We start from the raw sequence: 21,047 nt of genomic DNA, 5'->3' as shown, positions 1-21,047 counted from the left end.
TTAACTTTGAAATGTAACTTATTTTTTCCAATTCAGAGTAAAAATGTAAAAGAACAACTTTCTTCCTAGGAAAAGACTTGTCTTCAAATGTTCACACCACAAAATATATGTGATGCAATTCATATGTTAATTAGCTTGATTTAGCCATTCCACAATGAATACATTTATCTAAACATGTTGTCAACTAAAATAATTAGTGGCAGAAATTTTGTTTCCATTCCATAATGAAAATTAACCATAATAATTATGTTACATATTTCCCACTCTATCGATGGTCAGCATACTGGCTTTTGAAAACCAGTCAATCTATAGCAGCAACATTTTTCTTAAAGTATAACCAACAACAACAGCCACACTTCACTAATAATGTTTCCATGGCCAAGATCAACCAGTGTCATAACAGCCCCATTTTTGAAATCTTCCAATCCCTAAACTCCTTGCTTCCCTAAACTCTATAAAAGATCATGTTGCTTTGTTCAGAGAGATAGTGTAGCACACGCATACACACACAAATCTCCCTAGCTTAATAATCAATACATTCAGCTTTTTTCAGATACTTTAATAATATAATTGGTGCTGTCTTCCACATCAACCATCCTCATTTCATCCTCTTGGACCTCTCACTATGGAATAAACACACATGCACATAACAGGGGTCAAGAACAAACTTTAATTCAGCAATGTCATTTTTTAAGTTGAGCTTTTATCTTTGTTTTAAATCAATCTAATTTGAGTAAAGATCTGTCTTCTGATTCATTTCCTGTTCCTTTGATTCTCTGCAATAAGGATTCTGGAGTTTAACTGGGCTTTAGCAATTGTTATGGGAACAGAGGGAACTTCATATTAACAAACTGTATGGGAGTATGGGTAATTTGTTCTTCTGGCAGCAAGGGAGAGGAGGAAATTACAGTCAAATTAAATCCTGTGGTTTGGATTCTCTCTGGTCTCAGATGCACAGTGGCTGTTCTGTTCTGGCATTTGGACTGGTGACCATGTTTAATAAAGATATCCTAGATCTGACATCCAAAATTCATGATACCAGCCATTTACTCTCCCCATTGTAGTCCCTTTGTCTACCTTCAGGTCCATTGACCCACCAAGTACTTCAGAGTCTTCTCACTATCTCAATTATCACAAGCTCAGGATGTGGGAAACCAGGGCTGCCTCAGAGGCAGGCTGGTCAATCTCAATTACCTGGTCATCTCCCGCTACTACCACTGTGCTGTCACTCAGCAGTTTGTGAAATGAGGTCTATAGAGATTTTTTTCAGCCATGCCCAGGCTTTCAGTTTCCTACAATCTTTACCTAGAGACCCATAAGTCATTTGATGTTTCTAAGATCTCCTGTGCAGTGTTTCTAAACCCCGCCTTCCTAGTTTCAGTATAGATGTGTATATTGAAGACATCAGTACCTAACTTTTTCCTTCTAACCCTCTTTTCTACTTCTTAAAATCTACTGAGAAAGGATAGATTTACCATTTCTTTTATAACATGGATTTCCCAAAATCACATCTTTCATCTTCTCTATAGAAACTAGAATTCATAGCTCAGTAAGGTAAAAGGTTTATCCTTTCTAAAATATGGAATAACACTATGTTTGAATCTTTTCAGTTCATCTCTCAATGGTATTGGAACTTACAGGAATATAGAAAATCCCTTTCTATCATGATAAAACCCAACTTTTAAGATTATAAATACATTTTTCATTCAAAGTTGATTTGGAATTTTAAAAAGGTGTCTATTGAGCAATTATTTCTTTGTATTCCTGTTATGATAAATATAATATTTCCCAAATCAAATTAATTTCTCTGACTTAAAAAGGGAAAGTCATAAGTAAAAAAATATGAGATAATTGAAAACATATGGACAGATTTTGGAAAATGTTATCTACAAGATGAATAGATAACAAAGTTTTTGCCCAAATATCTCAAACATTTTGAAAATGTATTATTATCTAACAGTTGTTGTTTGAGTTGCTCAAATAGTCTACTAATAGTTTACATAAATGTTGAGATTGTCATAACCCTAAACTTCTGACAACCCCAAAATTGTGTATTCTTCCAAGTGCTATAAATTCCTTAGTGTTAATACCTAATTAGTATATCTCTTCTATGAGAATGCAAACGGATAGAATCCTGAGCATTGTTACCATTAAAGTATTTTTTTCTATCTTGAGATGCTGGGGTTCGATATTTACTCTTATATGTGCAAGCTAGAGCAGGATAAGAGAAAAAGGGGGATCCAATGAAAATGGAAAGAAGATCAGTGGAGTGAAGGAAGGGAATAGATGAAGGAGGAGGGATGGGAAAGGAGAGGAACAACAGAATAAAATTTACCAAATTACTGTGATGTATATATATGAATATACCACAGTGAATTCCACCTTTATTTATATCTCTAAAGCACCAATTAAATAAGCAATAAATAAATAGAAGGAAGACCAGCAGATAAGAAGTAGGGGGCCCAGAGGAGGAAAGGAGAGGAGGGAAAGAGGAAGTACTTGGGGCTGAAATGGAACAAATTATATTTCATACATGTATGGTTATGTCAGAATGAACCCTATTATTATGTATAATATACTAATAAAAACATTAAAAAAGGAAGAAGCAATGACTCAAAGGAATAGTCCCTCAGCAACCTTAAACAGAAATTATAGGAAAATAAAGGAAGTTCCAAGTGGCAGTTCTATTCTGCTCAACAATATCAAGATAAAAATAAATAAAATATAAAGTCTGACACATTGAAAATATCACCTGGACCATTTAGAATAAATTATTGTGCTCACATAATTAATCATTACATGTATATGTCCATGAAGAGTGTCAAGTCTTATCTGACACAGTCTTCTATTATTATTACTTTTTGGTTTGCGATACTAAGAGTAACAATAACTCTAAACATTAAATACTTATCACTGTGACAGAGTATGTGTGTTTTCATCTTTAATACAACAGTCCTGTGATGTAGTTATTATTACTATTTTATTATCTATTATCTATTAGAAAATTGAAACAAAAGAGGTACTGTAGTTTTTATAAGAACCCATAAACAGTGTGAAGCTTGACTCGATATATTCATTTTAACTTTCCACTTTAATTATGGAAGCCATGATCTTTTCCTAAAATCTCCAATCTGGTTTAGGGAGACTTGTGGACTTTAGAGATAGCCCAAATACGACCAGGGGGTTATACATGCAGCATGAGAGTCATGTCTCCGGATATTTTCCCTAGCAGCTGTTATTTCACAGAACCCTTAATTTGGGTATATTCTGAGGAGTGGGATAACTGGGTCAAATCATGGTTCCATTCCAAGTTTTCTGAGCAATCTCCATACTGCTTTCCAAATTGTACCAGTTTGCAGTCCCACCAGCAATGTATGCGTGTACCTTTTTCCCCACATCCTTGCCAACATTTATTGTTGCTTGTATTCTTGATAATTGCCATTCTGACTGGAGTGAGATGGAATCTCAATATGGTTTTAATTTGCATTTCTCTAATTGCTGGAGTTGTTGAACAGTTTTTCATATATTTGTTGACTCATATTTCTTCTGTGAAGTGTCTGTTTAGTTCCTTTGGTGTTAAGTTTTTTGAGTTCTTTATATATCCTAGCAATTAATGCTCTGAAGTGTAGGTTGCAAAGATTTTCTCCCATTCTGTATGCTCTCTGTTCACATTCTTGATTGTTCCTTTGCTGTGAAGAAGCTTTTTTTGTTTGATGCCATCCAATTTATTGAGTCTTGATTTTACCTCTTGCACTATAGGAATTCAGTTCTTAAGCCTATATAATGGAGAGTTGGAACTACTTTTTAAGGGTTTATGTCTTGTTTATCCTTTCAAAAAATTGAGTTTTGATCTTTTTTTTTTTTTTTAACTCTGTTTCCTGATTTTGGCTGTGATTTTAATTATTTTCTGTCTTCTACTGATTTGGGAGTTGGTTCTTCTTTTTCTAGGGCCTTGAGATTTATTATGTGTCTTTCTATTCTTTTCATATATGAACTAAATGCTGTAAACTTTCCTCTTAGAACTTCATTCATACTATCCCAGAAATTTTGATATATCACTATTCTCATTCTATATTTTTTAAACTTCTCACCTGATTCCTTCTGCTATCCATTCATCATTCAAAAGTATATCATTTAATCTCCAGGTATTAAAGTGATTTCTTTTTTTATGTTATTGTTGATTTCTAATTTCATTCCATTATGATCAGATAGTATGCAAAGTATTATCTCTTTTTTTTGTTTTGTTTTGTTTTGTGGTGCTGGGAATCAAACCCTTGGCCTTGTTCTTGCAAGGCAAGCACTTTACCAACTGAGCTATCTCCCCAGCCCGGTATTATCTCTTTTTTCTGAATTTGCTATGAAATGCTTGGTGACTTAGAATATGGTCTGTTTTCAAAAATGTTCCATGTGCTGCTGAGAAGAAAGTTAATTAAATCAATGATGGATGAAATATTCTATAGATGTCTGTTTCATCCATATTGATAATTATATATATATTTTTTTTATTGTGAACAAATGGGATACATGTTCTTTCTGTGTTTGTACATAGAGTAAAGGCATACCATTTGTGTAATCATACGTTTACATAGGGTGATGTTGGTTGATTCATTCTGTTATTTTTTTCCCCTTCCCCCCACCCCTCCCATCCCTCTTTTAAGAAGTTCATTTAATACTGCTTAAGGGAATCATGCAACCACAAGATACATTGCCTGTAAATACTTATGCCCCACAATGGTGTACCCACATACATAAAACAAACTCTTCTCAATATTAAGAATCAAATAGACAACTTGCAATAATACTGGGTGACTTTAACACCACTGGATAGATCAAGCAGACATAAACTTAGTAAATATTTCCCTATGTTTCTTTTTCAAAATTACTCTTTATTGAAGTTCTTTCAGATTGTTTTACCTTTAAACGTGACCAGATGTTTTTCTCTCGCAGCTTTTAAATAGTAAATATTTACTATGTATGTATGTGGGTACACCATTGTGGGGCATAAGTATTTACAGGCAATGTATCTTGTGGTTGCATGATTCCCTTAAGCAGTATTAAATGAACTTCTTTGTGTATTCTGATTAATTTCATCTTGATGTCCAGTTTATCTGATATGAGAATAACTATCCTTGTTTATGAGTACCATTTGAATGTTATGTTTTATCTCATCCTTTCACCTTCAGTCTGTGAATGTCTTTGACTATGAGATTAATCTTTTGCAGACAGAATATCAATGGGATTTTTTGTTAATCAAGTCTACCAATTTATGTGTTTTGATTGAGGAGTTTAGAACATCTACATTCAATCTTGTTAAGAAGATGATTTTTATTTCCTGCCATTTAAATTTATTTCTAGTGTTTAAATTGAACTTTATTGTCCTTTAATTGACTTTTCTTCTAGTGTAATTACTCCCTATTCTGGTTTTTGTTTTTATTTTTCATTTCTTATTCATGAAATATTTTATTTTTTTAGTTCAGACTTTCTAGTTATTTTGTTTTTGGTTGTCATGGAAAGTTTTTAATTTCATCTTCAATTCTGCAGCTTAATTTTACTGGTATAGTATTCTTGTTTGGCATCAATTTTCTTCCAAAGTTTGGTATATATTATCCCAATCCCTCCTGGCCTTTTTATGGTCTGTTTTGAAAAATTAGTTCAAATCCAGATTGTTTTACCTTTAAACGTGACCAGATGTTTTTCTCTCGCAGCTTTTAAAATTCTATGCTTATTCTGTACGTTTGCTATTTTCATTATAACGTGACTTGGAGTGGTTCTAATATGATTTTGTTTATTTGGATTCCTATATCCCTCTTGTATTAGAATTCCCATCTCATTCTTAAGGTTTGGAAAATTTTCTGATATTATTTCATTGAAAAGATTTTGTATCTATTTAGCTTATACTTCAGAACCTTCATCTACCCCAATAATTCCTAAATTTGGCCTCTTGATTTTATCCCCTACTGTTTCAATATTCTGTTTATGGTCTCTTAGCATCTTTATCATCAACTTTAAGATTCTATATTTTTTCTTTGAGGCCTGAAAATCTGGCTTCAAAGAGATCTAATTTATTACATTGAATTTTTCATTTCATTTATTGAGTCTTTTATTTCCAGGATTTCCCTATGTTTCTTTTTCAAAATTACTCTTTATTGAAGTTCTTTCACTTCCTGTATTTTTGCTCTAATTTCACTCCTTATATCCTCTTTTAGATCATATAACATTTTAACTATGAAATTTCTAAACTCTCTAAATTCTTTCTCTGACATTTCCTCCACTGCTTAGGATGGTTTATTCCCTTGCTTTTCCATGGTCTTAGTATATCTACCCATATATTGGGATAGTTATCACTTCTTCTTTTAGGTACTATTTTATGAGTTTCCTTCTCTTAAGAACACTTGGTTGGGCAAATATTGACACTTTAAGTCAATATGTGACCTTTGTTGATCCCAATATTGTCACCACTTTGAGAGATGCCAGTGAACCCCATTTACTATAATCACCTCAGAGCCAAGCCTCATAATATTCAACCTTATGAGAAACAAAAACTTGTTAATATTGTTTTCCACAGTTCCTCAAATTCAGTTATGGACTTGTAGTAAAGTTCTGGAAGGTCATCAAATTAATTATCAAATTTACTAAAATTGGCTGGGTGTGGTGGCAAACATCTGTAATACTAGCACCTGAGGAGACTGAGGCATGAGAATCACAAGTTCAAAGCCAGCCTCATTAATTTAGTGAGGCCCTCAGAAATTTAGTGAGACCCTATCTCAAAATTTAAAAAATTAAAAAATGGAAAGGACTTGGGTGTGGCTTTGTGGTTAATTGCCCCTGGAATCAAATCTTGATACTCCTCCCAAATTACTAAAATTGTTATGACATTAAACAAGGGATGAAATGGGGGAAGAAGAAAGATTGGACAAAAAGGAGAGGGAGAGAGCAAGAGTGAGAAAGAGAGAAAGGAAAGAAGATGGTGAAAAGATAGAAGAGAATAACTCATAGTAAGGTAGAAAGGAGGAATAGATTGATGTTGGGGAATAAAAATATGGATGAGTAGGGGTAAGTGGATCAGGTGTGAACTGGAGCTAGGAAAACAAAGATTTATTCTAATTAATGCTTTAAACCATGAGATGAAATGTATTCAAATGTGTTGAAGGTACGATGTTGGCTATCTGGGTAACCACTATTGTTCAAATTAAAGAGTCATGTATATGTTCAAAGTCAACATTAGAATTATTATAGAAAACCATGCCAAGGTGAAGAAAATTCTTTGTGAATCTTGGTTTGGATTTTACTTGGGTTTGAACATTTAGCAGATTCCCATCATTCTTTGGCTTTGGATCCTTCCAGAGTTGCTGGGGTGCAGGATCCACTTCCCTAGTTTCCATGAACCTCCCACCAGCTGGTTCTGTTCAGGGGCCTGCACCTGACTGCTAGGAGGGTGGAGCATTGTGGTTTGGATCATTCTATTGTGTGCAGGATTTCAGAATGCAGGTTCTGGAGTGACCCTGTTATTGCTGTGTGTACCTATCCCCTGTAGAAGATCCTTGTCATGATGTTGTCAACCCTGATGACTGTCTGTGAGTACAGGATCTCTGGTTATAGGTTTTTTCATGGGTGTTTTGTGGGCAAAAGTAGTCCTCTGACTAGTGCTGCTCTCTGGGTTATTGTAGTAAATGACTCAAGAGATTCACCTGGGTTATACTTTTCACGGACCCCAGTTGTGAATGGTGGACTGACTATGACTTGATGCAAGGTCTAGCCAGTGTTCAAACAATGTGCTTTTACTCACTACTTGTACTCACAGGTGAGGTGAGGTGGGAAGCCAGTTAAGGCTGGGGAGCAGCCACTTCTTGATGTCTTGGATCAGGCAATTTTCCAGCTTAACTGATCTCCTTATGGCTATTTGCAGATGTTTACTGCTTAAGTTTCCTGGGATAGTCAGGGAAGTTCTCCTAGCAGCCTTTTTGCTTGTAGCTGCCACCATCCAGGAACCAGATTTCTATGTTGCTGAGTAATCTGGCATCTTCCCTCTAGTGCATGATGATCCAGAGGACAGTCCTTAGGCTTTCTAGGGTACCTCCCCACAATGTCAGTGTTCGGAGCTGGTGTGGTTCTGGTAGATCCTCTTTTTTCTGCTCTGGAGCAAAGCTGCTTCGCTGCCCTGTAACTGTCTGGGTTGGACACTGCACAGAGCTTTTTGCCCTTGCCTGGGTCAGAGAGGCTGAGCTGAACACTGGGGTAGGTGCATTTCCCAGCATAGACCTACTTCACCACCCTCCTTGTTTGTGGTGAGGGGGAGGAGGAAGGGTTTCAGCAATTTTTGGCTAGTTATGGTCCCTCTAGAAGTTCATTCTGGCCAGGTTCTTAAGAGGTCCCACTGCAGGGAATTCCCTCTGGTTTAATTTGCAGCTGTCTGGGTGTGGGAAGGCATCATGCTGATTTAAAGGGGTGACTGGTGAACTGAGGGTTCCACAAGATGACTGCAGATCCCAGCACAGCTTCTTTACTGGTAACTATATTCAAGTTTCTCTAGGTCTCAGACCATGTTCTATTGAGTCTTAGAGCATTGATTTTGTTACCACCCAACTTTCAATTCTGCATTTTCCTTCCTATCTCCTTTCTGTGTTGTGAGGAGATCAAGAATCATGCCTAGCTCCCTTTTGCCATCTTGCAAGCCCATTGTGGTGTTGTCTTTTAATATTTATTTACTTATTTATCTTTTTAATTTTTATAGACTGAATTTTGGTTCGTTGTACACAAATGGGATACATCTTTTCATTTCTATGGTTGTGCATGATGTAGATTCATACTATTTGTGTAATCATACATGTACATAGGGTAATGATGTCTGTCTCATTCCACCATTTGTTATACCCCCACTTCCTCCCCCGCCTCTCATTTCCCTCTACATTATCTAAAGTTCCTCCATTCTTCTCTTACCCCCACTCCCCCACCCCCATTAAGTATCATCATTCACTTATCAGGGAAGACATTCAATCTTTGTTTTTTTGGGATTGGTTTATTTCACTTAGCATGATATTCTCCAATTCCATCCATTTATCTGCAAATAACCATAATATTATTATTCTTTATGACTGAATAATATTCCATTGTGTGTATATATATCACAGCTTCTTTATCCATTTATCTGTTGAAGGGCATCTAGGTTGGTTCCACAACATAGCTATTGTGATTAATGAAGAGAGAAAAGAAAACCTTAAGGACCCCATCTAAATCTTTTTTTTAAGTACCCCAGGGTCATTTATCACTGATCTACATCCCTTGGTCTTTTTTTAAAATTTGAGATGGAGTTTCACTAAGTTTCTTACGTCTTGCTAAAGTGCTGAGGCTGGCCTCCAACTTGGGATCCTCCTGCCTTAGCCTCCTGAGTTGCTGGGATTACAGGAATGCATCAATGTGACTGGCTCAATCTAAATTCTTAATGAAGATATGACAGGGGCCTTCTTTGGAACCTTATAGTCATCTATGAGAATTATTGTTTCATACTTGAGAATACTAACTGGTAACAGATTTAGGATATCTGCCACTTAAACTACTATTGTAGAGAGTTATCAAGTTTTGTTCCTAAAGGTAGGACTTGGACTTCTGTCCTTGGCCCAAATAACTATAGTTATTTGTAAAGCAGACTTTCACACAATTCAGGTTCCTACCTTATCTTGAGGGAGTTGGGTATATCTTCTCCTTCTTCTTTTTTTTTTTTTCTTTTTGACAGGAAACTATGCCTTCAGGAGCATATGTATTGTGTTTGAGATGATATATAAGTGCTCTCTGAGCTACAAAGGTAAAAGGTAAAACATTTTTACAACAGCATGAACCACATACTCAGAAATAGATCTGGGTTTAATAAAAATGACATAATTCCTAGTCATCTACAGCTACTTTTATAACTTCATACAGATAATGAATTAGGCTAAAATGCACTATAATATTTGGTAGACTTCAGGACAAGTATCCTTAGTACATCACAAACTACATTTTTGACATCCCAAAGAAGCAAGACTTGCAAATAGGCATTTTAAACATAACTAATCTATAGCTACGAAGTTCTACTCTTAATAGCATTTACCTCTTTGGGGAGTCTCCCACTCTCCAAAGGATAAAAGCAGAGAGTAGAATCAGTATAACATATACACAGAAGTCCATATTGTAAAGGCTATAAAGATTTGTAGCACAGTGAGAAGATGCCTTCTGCTCCTTCACACTGCATACAAATTATACGAATTATGTTGCTAATCTCTTGGTCCACTCTCTGGCTATCCTGTCATGTTCTGCTCTGTTGGTCAATTACTGAGTGGCTGTGCTTTCAGAGGATCTGCAGGGTTGCAGTCGGTCAAAAGGGAACAAACAGCAAAATCTTTGAAATAGTCAAAGGACTCCAGTTGTCTTCAAGAATGTCCAGACAGATGACTCCCTGACTGTCGATGTTACAGTGATAGATTCTCATGTGGAAAGTAACGTTTGGTGGCTAAAATGGATAATATGGTGAAAATGTGATATCCAGAAAAAACACACCACCTTCATATACAGAACCTGGTGGACCAAGTATTGTTGATCTCCACTCTTAAATGTTATCTCCTTTATCCATACTATTCAGCCATAAAGAATAATAATATTATGGCATTTGCAAATAAATGGATGGAATTGGAGAATATCATGCTAAGTGAAATAAGCCAAGTCCAAAAAACCAAACGCTGAATGTTTTCCCTGATAAGTGGAGGATGATATATAATGGGGGTGGAGGTGGTGAATGAGAGAATAATGGGGGAATTTTGGAATATGTAGCAGAAAATGAGAGGGAGGAGGGGTATGAAAAAAGGTGGAATGAGACAGTCATCATCACCCTATGTACATGTATGAGTACACGAATGGTATGAATCTACATTGTGTACAACCATAGAAATGAAATGATGTACCCCATTTGTGTACAATGAATCAAAATGCAGTCTGTAAAAAATTAAAAGATAAATAAAAATAATAAAAAAAATGTTATCTCCTTCAGGCCCAGCAGTGCAGTTAGGATGAGGATCAAGGGTTACTTCACCTACCTCCTTCTGAATTCTTTTAGCACTAGTGGATAACTTAGCAGTGATATTGCTAGAGAGTTTGGCATTCTGCTGGGCGGTAGAAGGTTTTCTTTTTTCTTCAGGCTTTAGAGGGGCTGGGTCTCACTGGTTCACATCTGAACTGCCACTGCTGGTGCTGGGGCTCTCATCATAGAACCTTGTTCTGATTAGTTATACTTGACAGTGTGATGCATTATGACACATCATACATTAATGGAGTATGATTTCTCATGCTTCTGGTTGTACATGATGTGGAATCATGTCCATCATGTAGTCATATATGTACCAAAGGTAATATCAGATTCATTTTACTATGTTTCCTACCCCTATACCCCTCCCTCTTTTAACCCCCCCTCTATCTAATGCAAAGTACCTCTGTTCTTCCCTAGCTGCCCCCCTTATTGTGAATTAGCATCTGCATATCAGAGAAAGTATTCAGCCTTTGATTTTGGGGATTGACTTATTTCATTTAGTATGATATTCTCCAGCTCCATCCATATACTAGCAGATGCCATCATTTTATTCTTCTTTAAGGCTGAGTAATATTCCATTGTATATATATAAACCACATTTTCTTTATCCATTCATCTGTTGGAGGACATCTAGGTTGGTTCTCGGCTATTGTGAGTTGAGCTGCTGTAAACGTTGATGTGTCTGCATCACTATAGTTTGATGATTTTAAATCTTTTGGGTATAAACCAAGGAGTGGCATAACTGGGTAAAATGGTGATTTCATTCCAAGTTTTCTGAGGATTCTCCATACCACTTCCCATGCTTCTGCATAGGTAGAATTAATATTGTCAAAATGGCCATACTACCAAAAGTGTTATATGAATTTAATGCAATTCCTATTAAAATCCCATGACATTCCTCATAGAACTAGAAAAATCAATCATACCATTTGACCCAGCTATCCCACTCCTTGGCCTATACCCAAAGGACTTAAAATCAGCATATTAGAGATACAGCCATATCAATGTTCATTGCTGCTCAATTCACCATAGCCAGATTGTGGAACCAACCTAGATGTCCTTCAGTTGATGAATGGATAAAGAAACTGTGGTATATATATATACAATGGAATATTACTTCACCATAAAGAATGATAAAATTATGACATTTGCAGGCAAATGGATGAAATTAGAGAATATCATGCTAAGTGAGATAAACCAATCTCAAAAACTAAAGGACGAATGATCTCGTTGATAAGTGGATGATGACATATAATTGGGGGAGGGAGGGGTTAGCGTTAGGGTTAGGGTTAGGTTTAGGGTTGGAGTTAAGGAGGGTGGCAAGAACGGAGGAAGGAAGGACTGTATAGAGGGAAAAGAGGGGTGGGGGGAAGGAAAAAAATAACAGAATGAATCAAACAACATTACCCTATGTAAATTTATGATTACACAAATGGTATGCCTTGACTCCATGTACAGAGAAATAAGGTGTATCCCATTTGTTTACAATAAAAAAAAGAAAAAAAAAACAATCATGAAATACATTTGGAAAAATACTCATTTTAGCCAAAGCAGTACTTGGCAAGAAGAGTGAAGCAGGAGGCATTACAATACCAGAACTTAAACTCTATTACAGCACCACAGTAACAAAAATGGCATGGTATTGGCACCAAAACAGACATATAGACCAATGGTACAGAATGGAAGTCACAGAGACAAACCCACATAAATACAGTTATCTCATACTAGACGAAGGCATAATAAACATACATAGGAGAAAAGATAGCCTCTTCAACAAATGGAGCTGGAAAAACTGGAAGTTCATATTGTAATAAAATGAAATTTAACCTCTGTCTCTCACCCTACATGAAATTCAAGTCAAAGTGGATCAAAGACTTAAGCACTAGAACAAAGACCCTGTGTCTAATAGAAGAGAGAGCAGGCCCAAATTTTCACCATGCCAGCCTAGGATCTGACTTTCTTTTTTTTTTTTTTTTTAGATTTTCTCATTGCTCTTTTTTTTTTTTTTTTTTCTTTTTGATTCTTTTATTTATTTATTTTTTTAATTTTTTAATTTTTTTTTACGTTTACATAGGGTAATGATGTTTATTTTATTTTTCCCCTCCCCCCACCCCCCACCCCTCTTTTCCCTCTACACAGTCCTTCTTTCCTTCATTCTTACCGCTCTCCTTAGCCTAACTCTAAACCTAACCCTAAACCTAATGCTAGCCCCTCCCACCCCCCATTATATGTCCTCATCCGCTTATCAGCGAGATCATTCGTCCTTTAGTTTTTTGAGATTGGCTTATCTCACTTAGCATGATATTCTCCAATTTCGACCATTTGCCTACAAATGCCATAATTTTATCATTCTTCATTGCGGAGTAATATTCCATTGTATAAATATGCCACAGTTTCTTTATCCATTCATCAACTGAAGGGCATCTAGGTTGGTTCCACAATCTGGCTATGGTGAATTGAGCAGCAATGAACATTGATGTGGCTGTATCTCTGTAGTATGCTGATTTTAAGTCCTTTGGGTATAGGCCAAGGAGTGGGATAGCTGGGTCAAATGGTGTTTCCATTCCAAGCTTTCTGAGGAATCTCCACAATGCTTTCCAGAGTGGCTGCACTAATTTGCAACCCCACCAGCAATGTATGAGTGTTCCTTTTTCACCACATCCTCGCCAACACCTATTGTTGCTTGTATTCCTGATAATCGCCATTCTAATTGGGGTGAGATGAAATCTTAGGGTAGTTTTGATTTGCAAGGATCTGACTTTCTTAACAAGACTCTTAAAGCACAAGAAGTAAGATCAAGAATCAATAAATGGGATGGATTCAAACTAAAAAGTTGCTTCTTAGCAACGGAAATAATAACATGAAGAGAAAGTCTACAGAATGGGAGAAAAAATTTTTGCAAACTATACCTCAGATAGAGTATTAATCTCCAGGATATATAAAGAACTCAAAAAACATCAAAAAAACAAATAACCCGATCACTAAATGGAAAGGAACTGAACAGACACTTCACAGAAGAAGAAATATAATCAATCAACAAATATATGAAAAAATGTTCAACATCTCTAGCAATTAGAGAAATGCAAATCAAAACTAAGATTTCATCTCACTCTAGTCAGAATGGTAATTATCAAGAATACAAGCAACGATAAATGTTGGTGAGGATGTGGGGGAACAGGTCTACTCATACAATGCTGGTGAGACTGCGAATTGGTGCAACCAAGTTAAAAATTTAAAATGATACCTATAAGTAAACAAAAAAGCAAAAGAAATATCCATTGATTATCTACTTTTCTAAGAGTTAACTTTCATGTGTAACATATAAAATGAAATTTGAGAACAGGTGATTAATAAATATCGATGAAGTCTTTAGTTCTCACTTCCTACCGATAGATGATTATAGTAATAGCACTATATATCATTCATATACCATTTAATATAATTTTCAAATATTGAAATGTATTTTTGATATATGGGTTATGATGAGATTTTAATAAAATAAATTCTCCATGTCTCTTGCCATTTATTTTTATTCACCTTTTTTCCCTATCCGTACATCATCTCTCAGCTCCAAAAGGAATCACTGTAATTTAAGACAATGTCAATGACTCTCCAGTATCATTCTGTCTGCTTAAGATCCAGTGCCAACTAGCCTTGGAAAATTGGCAGAGTTTAAGGTAAAATCTATAGATGTTGACAAGAGTTTAATCAAGGTAGTCTCTAAGAAGTAGATGGCCGTCTTGCTCAAAGTCACTTTTTTGTTTTTGTTTTTTTACTTCTGAAGTTTGAAATGCTACCATTCACTCTTATAATCAATTGTCTTTGTAAGTGATGCAACCTTGGAAACTTGAGCAGGTACAAATGAGCCAGTCCAGTTTTGTTGTTAACCTGGAATATTATGTGCCCTTCTCCAAATGTCCTTAAATGCCATCAGTATTACCATCACTCCTCCAATAAAAGGAAATATGAAAGAAACATCAGTAAGTCAAAAAAGGTTGCAATAAATTCTATGTATTTTTTCTATCTGACTTCACACAATTATCAGAATTATCCTGCTGAATGAAGGTTTATATTTTTGTATACACAGAGAATTATAAGAAAGTTATCTTGGATTAGAGAGGCCATAATCTGAGGTGGGAGAGGAAAAAACCCAGTGACTTGACTTTAGAATCATGGAAGAGGTGCACTATTTATTGTATTTTCATTGCTATAATAGCTTGGTTTATCTGACACTGTTCAGTAGATCTCTCTTTTTTAAAAAATGTTACACGGTGTCTTAATGTGAAAACTATTTTTTTCTTGTAAGTTTTTGAATCCATGTATTGTTCAATAGATTAAAAGAAAGAACATTTGATGATATGGTTCATTTGAATTATTCCCATGCTTTTTGTGTTTATCCTACTTGATATCCATAAACATGTAGAGAATTTGGGGAAACTACTTATCCATCAATACATGAAGTTAGCAGACTTGGTAGGGTTCCACAGGGCTAACTTACTCTCTCATTATGTAGTGTGAGTTTATTCACCTATCCATACTTGTGTTCCATTTCTGTGCTAATAGATACACAGATTAAATATGCAATTGCTGGAGGGGGAGGATAGATGAATCAAAATATGTTAATATTTGGTAAGTGTATACAAGAGGAGAAGTGGAAGAGAGCACTGAATTAGAAAACAAGTTCTAAACGAGATGACACAGATTAAGGAATTAAGAATCAGAGGTTTGTTAGAAAACAACACACTGGTATTTCAGAAGGAATGAAATTGGGCATGCCAAAGCATTTTTGAAAGTCCTTTCTTAACATTTCTTTTTGGATCAATACAATTATAACCTTACCTATAATGTCAAATCCCAATTGATTCTCCCAAAAGCTAATGGAATAATTTTTCAAAAATCAAATTTTATAATATCAGTCAAGATTATACATTTGTAGTAGTTCCCTATAAACATTGGAAGAAAATAAGGTCTTTATCAGTCCTGTTATGATTTTGACTCATGTTCTAGTAATCACTTTAGTAGATAGTTTTTATAGATTCAAATTTCATATAAGGACATTAGCTTATATTGATGGAGTTCTTATAAATATTCCTATAAACCAAATAACTGTATTTATTGTAGGACTGTAGAACAAAAATATTTGAATCCAACAACTGCATTTGCTAGAGGACTTTTGATGATATTGTATATTGCATTGTATGCTTTTTATATGAAGACGCTTGAAAGAAATACCTTCCATCTGATTCAGAAATATCTGTATTTATTCAGAGAAGTTGTTTTACTTATGTACATTCTTAATCATGTAACTGTTAGTTCACCTCTTTGGTCTTATGGAATTCTTAGACTCCAGAATATATTATTTTCCTTAATGAAATGTTTGGGATTTTAAGACGTTGACAAAAAAAAAAGCAACTAATTTTTTGTCTTCATATTATATCCCCATTTTAATTTATCTTGACATTTTTTCATGTTTTACTTTATTCATATAGATAGATGTTTTTGAAATTCACATTAAAACTTCTAAAAATATTAAAGGAAAAGGAAGAGAGGGAGTGCCATAGATCAATGGAAGGCAAAGGAAAGGAAGGGAGAAAGTATACAGTCCTCTCAACTTTATAACTTTTAATTAATTTTTACTGATGCATTATAATTAGGCATAATATCAGTATTCATTGTGATATATCTGTGTATGCACGTAATTTTTATTTTTAATTAATTTTTTTTTTTACAGACTGCATTTTGATTCATTGTACACAAATGGGTACAACTTTTCATTTCTATAGTGGTGCACAGTATACATTCATACCATATGCGTAATCATATATGTACACAGGGTAATGATATCTGTCTCATTCCACCATCTTTCATACCCCCACCCCTCCTCCCTCTCATTTTCCTCTGCATTATCTAAAGTTCCTCCATTCTTCTCTTACCCACCACCCCCATTACGTATCATCATCCACTTATCAGGGAAAACATTTGACCTTTGGTTTTTTGGGATTGGTTTGTTGGGACTAATGACACGTTAACTAACTCAGGCTGACTCCTTACTCCCTGGCGAGTGAGCAAGATCAAGGTCTTAAAGGTGGTTTCAAAAGTTAATGACGATAAATCAGACCACTGTCAGGGATTGGTTAACAACAGTTCTGCGAATGTGGTAAGCTTGTGCTTGCCATATAGTCCTATGGGACTCTCGCCTGCGTGAACCCCCCATGCCTTGCTGACCTTTAAGCTGATTGGTTCCCACCTAGCCCCCACCCTACATAAAAGCTGTGTGATTTCCTCAATAAATGAGTTCCTACTGTGACTGGTCTCCCTGACTCGTCTCATTGTCCTCCACCCAGAGGGCTGGGTGCGGCCGGTCAGTCGGTCCTACCTTTCCCGGTCTGGCCTTGTTGAGGAGTGCTCCCTTCCCTTGTCGCTGGTCAAGAAGAGCAAGGGGGCTAAAGACCCCAACATTGGCTTATTTCACTTAGCATGATTTTCTCCAATTCTATCCATTTATGTGCAAATGCCACAATGTTATTGTTCTTTATGGTTGAATAATATACCATTGTGTATATATACCACAGTTTCTTTATCCATTCATCAATTGAAGGGCATCTAATTTGGGTCCACAATCTAGCTATTGTGAATGGAGCTGCTATGAACATTGATGTGGCTTCATCACTGTAGTATGCTGATTTTAAGTCCTTTGGGTATAAACCGAGGAGTGGGATAACTAGGTCAAAAGGTAGGTCCATTTCAAGTTTTCTGAGGATTTCTCCATGCTGCTTTCCAGAGTGGCTGCACCAATTTGCCTTTTTCCCTATATCCATGCCAACATCTATTATTGCTTGTGTTCTTGATAATAGCCATTCTAATTGGAATAAGATGAAATCTTAGAGTTGTTTTAATTTGCATTTCTGTAGTTACTAGAGATGTTGAACACTTTTTCGTATATTTATTAATCACCTGTATGTCTTCTTCTGTAAAGTGTCTGTTTAGTTCCTTGGCCCATTTATTGACTGGGTTCTTTGTATTTTTGGTGTAAAGTTTTGTAGGTTCTTTATAAATTTTGGAGATTAGTGCTCTATCTGAAGTGCATGTGGAAAAGATTTTTTCCTACTCTGCAGACTCTCTTTTCCCATTATTGATTGTATCCTTTGCTGAGAAAAAGCTTTTTAGTTTGAATCCATCCCATTTATTGATTCTTGCTTTGATTTCTTGTGCTTTGGGGGTCTTGTTAAGGAAGTCTGATCCTACGCCAACATGATGAAGATTCGGGCCTACTTTTTCTTCTATTTGGTGCAGGGTCTCTGGTCTAATTCCTAGGTCCTTGATCCATTGTGAGTTGATTTTTGTTCAGGGTGAGAGATAGGGGTTTAGTTTCATTCTGCTACATATGGATTTCCAGTTTTCCCAGCACCAGTTGTTGAACAAGCTATCTTTTCTCCATTGTATGTTTTTGGCTCCTTTGTCTAGTATGAGGTAACTGTATTTATGTGGATTTGTCTCTGTGTCTTTTATTCTGTATCATTTGTCTGCCTGTCTATTTTGGTGCCAATTCATGCCATTTTTGTTACTATTGCTCTGTAGTATAGTTTAAGTTCTGTTATTGTGATACCTCCTGCTTCACTCTTCCTGCTCAGAATTGTTTTTGCTATTTGAGGTCTCTTATTCTTCTAGATGAATTTCATGATTGCTTTCTCTGTTTCTATGAGGAATATCTTTAGGATTTTAATTGGAATTGCATTGAAGCTGTGTAGTGTCTTTAGTAGAATGGCCATTTTGAAAATATTAATTCTGCCTATCCAAGAACATGGGAGATCTTTCCATTTTGTAAGATTTTTATTAATTTCTTTCTTTAGTGTTCTATAGTTTTCTGCACATAACTTTTAAAGAACAAAAGTAAAGGGAGAAGAATCCAACTATTGCTCTGTACTCAAAAACATATTCTAGGCTTCTCCTTTCTATTTCTGAAATAAATCTTTTATAAGACAACTTTTAAAGAACACAAACATGTCTTAACTTGGTAGATTAGTTGACAGAAATGTTTTGTCTGTTGAGAGTTTACTGGGGAGACAGAAATTTCCCATTCTCAGCTCAGGTGATTCAAGAGTTGCTCATCCGACCCTAAGAACCAGGAGAGGTCTCCAAGTTTGATCTCAGTGAATTAGAGCATCCCAACCCCCAAACAAAACAACTGCTTTGGAAATAGACTTATGACCTAAAGCTACAAAGTCAGAGGCATTTGTAAGACTTTTGATGGAACTAGTAGTACAAACAAGAATTTGAGGAGCATAGAGTTGCTGATGGTTCTTCTGCTTTCATTTACAGAAGCCTTAGAATCAGACTACCACTGAAGAATGAAGGGCCGAATGCAGTAACGGAAATAAAGGTAGTCTAATGCAATTAGACTTCTGAGTTACCTAAGCCAAATATTTTCTTTATTACTTAAAATAGTTTGAGTTCGGTCTTTGTCATTTGCAAAAACTAGTCACAAATGACAAAACAAATGTCTAGGTCATTGATTCAAGCAGAAAAAAAGATTTTAGAACTTAGTTATAACCAACATTTAGAAGTTTTTCTCTTTCCTCTGTTCAATGAACACTTTTGATATATGAGTATGCACATGTATTTTGACAACCTATAAAATAAAATATTTAAATATTTATCTGTAACTCTGATATCCTTTATTCATGTGTCTAGTTCATGAAAGGAAAACAAAATGTACCATATTGTGTTTTGAAATATATGAAAGATATTCATTTCAAATACCAATCAACTCTCAATAGAAGAAATGAACAGAAATTAGATGTCATAGTTATTTCAATGATGGAACCAAACCCATTATATTAAAACAAAATGTTCTGGAATTCTGAACTATAAGTATGCCTATTTGATGGCATCCGCATTTGAATGTATCTGATGCCATTATGTAAATTTAAGATCTGTCTCAAAACAGTGGTCATATATTCATATATTATCTATCTTTATAATTTTACTCTGAAGGATCATGGTCAGTAACAAAATCACAGAATCTAGAAATTAATTTTTTGAATCCTACCTTCATTTTCTAGGTGTTATATACTAAATATAAATGAAATAAATGGAAAGTATATCTAGGTTATGAACACAGTTTTTTCTAATGTCCTGAATTTTCTCTCTGGTTTGAATTTAAAGAGTCTACTTCTTATCTAAGTAAATGGAGGATAGAGAGCAGAAATAAGCCATTTCTAAATAGTATGTTTCTTCTCCACCTAATAAGATTACCAAGAAGACAAAATACATGTGTGCAAAAAATTGATTAAGCTACATTTTCATTTTAATCAATTAGTAAGAAAATTAAATTATTCTCCTTATTTCATCCACCCACCTTCTTTCCTGTAATCTTTATAGTAAATCTTTCAAAATGGAATAAAGAGGTATAAAATAATTGACCATTTCAAGTGCTATGGGAGTTTAATGAGTAATTTAGAACTCAGAAAAATCCCACTGAGATAAGGCATCTGTAAAGTTTTGTACTCATGGGTGAGTTTCAAGGTCATATTGTCACTCCCTGACACTTACCATAATATGTCCATGTCCATTTCTCCTCAGATCTGCATAATCTATGAATCTGAACATCTCCTTTTAATATGCAAATTTTATAGATGTAGATTCTTCTATTCAAGTCCTGTTTTATTTTTCATCTCTGCCACCTATGTGCTTTAAAAATCCTTTAATCCTACTCCCCATTTATCTTATTTTATAATTAGGCCCTTGAGCTAGATACTATTTAATATAATGTAGTAATACAGTCATTTACAGTTTCTTTTCTCAGGTGTAACTTTTCCGTTACAACAAAGGGTTTAATTGTTAAATCAGGCTCACATTAATAATAGTTCTTACCTAGCACCAACCTATACTAATGATCCAAAGAATTCAGGTAAGGATCAAGAAGAAATGTAAGACTACTTCTCTGGTACAGCCCAAAATTATCAGTTGCTCATTTTATGCTGAATTATGATAA

The 21,047-nt window shown here is 35.2% G+C and overlaps 1 pseudogene; it reads right to left on the bottom strand.

Moving 5' to 3' along the window:
• Positions 1-10,239: 10,239 nt before the first annotated feature.
• LOC124971402 (ubiquitin-conjugating enzyme E2 E3-like) lies at positions 10,240-20,625 on the bottom strand (annotated as a pseudogene).
• Positions 20,626-21,047: the final 422 nt, after the last annotated feature.

This window comes from Sciurus carolinensis, chromosome X (genome assembly GCF_902686445.1).
Source record: "Sciurus carolinensis chromosome X, mSciCar1.2, whole genome shotgun sequence".
In the NCBI taxonomy this organism is placed as follows: Eukaryota; Metazoa; Chordata; class Mammalia; order Rodentia; family Sciuridae; genus Sciurus; species Sciurus carolinensis.
The sequence above is the reverse complement of the archived record's forward strand: the minus strand, read 5'-3'. Positions and strand labels throughout refer to the sequence as shown.